Source organism: Corapipo altera, unplaced genomic scaffold (genome assembly GCF_003945725.1).
Source record: "Corapipo altera isolate COAL_440 unplaced genomic scaffold, ASM394572v1 202, whole genome shotgun sequence".
Lineage (NCBI taxonomy): Eukaryota > Metazoa > Chordata > Aves > Passeriformes > Pipridae > Corapipo > Corapipo altera.
In genome coordinates this window covers 1,242,358-1,245,431 of record NW_020884980.1, presented here as the reverse complement: position 1 = coordinate 1,245,431, position 3,074 = coordinate 1,242,358, and the positions used below count along the sequence as shown (strand labels likewise).

General features: G+C 48.8%; 1 long non-coding RNA gene across 1 annotated transcript in view; it reads left to right on the top strand.

The window, feature by feature from the left end:
* Positions 1–3,074, top strand: part of LOC113957877 — a 22,104-nt gene continuing 19,030 nt past the window's right edge. Inside the window, exons 1-2 of the long non-coding RNA XR_003531317.1 lie at positions 1–11; positions 2,027–2,034. This is a non-coding gene — a long non-coding RNA (uncharacterized LOC113957877). The remainder of the gene's footprint in view (positions 12–2,026; positions 2,035–3,074) is intronic.

Below are 3,074 nucleotides of genomic sequence, written 5' to 3'. Positions count from 1 at the left end.
GGAGACTGGCAGTTGTGTGAACTGTGGGGTTTGGGGGCAAAACTCCCCCAGCTGCTCCCAGTCCCACTGGCAAAGGTGGGAACACAGGAGTCACGCCGGGGATGAAGAGCTGAGTATCCCCTGCATGACCTTCTTGCTCCTCATGTGGTTTGGACTGACCCAATGGTAAATAGATGAGGACAAAATGGCTATTTTTAGCCATTGCTGAGTGGATGGGAAAGATCAGTTCTGAGGATCAAGGCTGACTTCTGTGGTTCCCTGGAGCTCAGCCGAGCAGAACAAGTTCATCCAGAAAACCTGCTGCTCTTGATTATTGGCTCTACTTTAATACAAATGCTACAGGACCCAGCTCTCTGTCTCCCTGGGCAGGGATCCTGTCCTTGGGGAAGCTGTGAGGACACACAGCACTCTGTTCTCCTCACCTGCGTGTTCAGACACTCACACACCATCCCCATCTCCTTCAAGGGAACATCCAGAGCCCTAACACTGCTCAACTCCTGCTCGTGTTCTGGAGGGGGTGACAAGCATGGAGATATTTTCCATAATGCAGAAAACCTCCCAGACACCTTCAGTTGCCAACCAGGCTGTTACAGAGCTACATGTGTGTATTAAAATCAGATGCAAATCTCTCTGCTGTAGGAATATTTGACTGATAAAACCTTTTGTTCCTTCCCAGGCATAATTGCAATTTGAGGAATGCTCTTCTCTAAGAGAAATGTGTATTTAACCTCCATGTTATCTAGGGCTGGTTAAACTCCTTGTGTTCATCTGCAGAACCTGATAGGGAGACACTGAATGAAGGTGATATAATCTCTCATTTCTCATCAGTAACCCCACGGCCAGACAGCTTATATTCCATTGTCCAAGCACCAGCTGCATCCTCCTGAGCCCTAACAGCCCACTTTTCTTTCTATTCAAATCCTGTCATTTCCACCAACATCATTAATGACAAGATTTAGGACAAAATGCTTTGCACCTTGGGGTTTTTATTCGTTTTATAGTCGCAGCTGGGAGAAAGAGGTTTGTTTTTTGCTTTGCAAAGGAAGCTGCTTGGAGAATGACAAGCTTTTGTTCTTTCTAGGGAGCTGAGAGAATTGGCACTTCCAGAATTCAAATCCTTAGGAGGCCATTCAGAGCCAGGACTGTTAAGAAAATTGATTAGAAATTCCATTAAGCAACTTGAATGAACTGGAGTTGGCACCGTTGATTACCAGCCCTGCCTCCCTCAAAGTGACGTTCCCAAAAGCCTGATCCACTCTTTTTTTTTAAAGAAAAACCCTTTCTGCAAAGTTCAGCAACACAGCTGCAGATCCCTGACACAGAAACCCAGGGCCAAGCCTCAGACCTCGTCCCTGCACCTCTGATATATCTGTGACAGGCAGTGTCAGGCTGTGGCAGAGCCTCCACCCAAAGCCAATCATCCCTTCCCAGATTAACAAAATATCCTGCAAACTCTCTGCAAAATGAGGGATACAGCAGGGCAGCAAACAAGCAAACCCACGTCCCACAGTGAGTGTGGCACTGGGATGGAGACGAGAACTGAACAGCACAAACTGACTTCCCAAGCCCCTGCCATGGACCCCACACCAAGGAGATGTTGTTCTGGTCCTGCTGACCACATGATGTGCCCATAAGTGCTGGAGAGCTCTCCTGGTGATGAAAGCATCACCTCCATGATTCCCTAATGAGACACCTCTGGGGCTTTCATCAGTCCTGCAAGCAAAGGGACAACCTCTTCTTCTGTGGGTGATGTTGGTAACCCCCACCAGAAGAGTGTCTCAGTTTAATGAGACTGAAGTGTTTTGCTAAGGAGGATGAGTTATGTAGACCAAACTTCTCTCTCTCAGCAACTGTAAATATGAAATTAAGAGGTTCCCATCAAGGAAGTGTGGAGAAAGAGAAAAATAACAGCCCTTTATTAAAGGATATATGTGTAACTCATGCTGTCTGTGGCTGGCTGTGGCTGGGACTCCCCCCCCTTCGTTGATGAGCACAAACCGCTGCCAAAAACACGGGAGCAGAGGAGAGAAAAGTGTGACCCCTTCCCCAAAAAGTTCCTCTGCAGGTGGGCCAAACCTCTGTGATGAAATCCAGACAGGTCCGGGCTGGGGGCAGAGCAGGGCACAGGGAAGCTGAGGCCAGAAAACAGCCAAATGACCAGGCCGAGAGCAAAATGGCCTCGGAGCTTTTCCAACACCCACACCTCGCCTGAGTTAAGGCAAAAGTGAAGTCTCCCCTCTGAGGAGCAAAGAAGAAAAAACAGTTCCCGGGAGGGCCATCAGCCTGGAATGCAGTTCTTTGAGCTAGCTCTTTAATGTATGGGAATCACCCCTTTCCCCTCCCTCGTTCAGCATCTTTCTTCTACAGCGAGACAGTAAACCTATGAAAAAGAGTCTCCACCCTTACTCAACACCAAAAAGCCCCCACCAGGCTCTGCTCCTTCCTGCATCATATCTTGCCTTCATACCTATCGGAAGACCACATTTTTTTTCCAAAAAATTTGAAAGTGCTAAACTTGCTGCAGAGATGGGAAACCAAGGCACAGGTTTCCTCCAGCAGTCTCACGTCTGGAACTACAAGAAGATTTCTCACATCTGACCTCAACCACTAACCCACGGGGCAGTCTCATCCCTGCAAGCCACCCCCAGATGCTGAGGGAGATGAAGAGCAGCTCACTTCAGTTGCCTCGGCAAAGGGATGGCTGAATTCTCTTCGTTACTGTTGCACATCCCACAGCAGGATCGGCTCCCAACCCAAGGGCCGGGCAAACATCCTCTCCCCAGGTGAGATCTGCTGAGGGATGTGTGAGCTCTATTTTAAGGTGCTGTTATGTGACTGCTTGAGAAGTGTTTCTCTGTTTTTCCAGATCTTCAGCCGTGTGAACACAGTGTTGGGGAGAAGGTGGAGTCAGTCACCTCACTGGAGCAGTCGTGTTCAGCTCTGTAATGGGATTAGTGCTCACATCTCTGAGTTGAGTCACCATGGACACAGAGCAATCAGCCTTCCCTTCCCATCCATCCTGTCCCTCCCATCCCACCCTGCCTCTTCCTTTCCCATCCCTTCCATTTCACCCC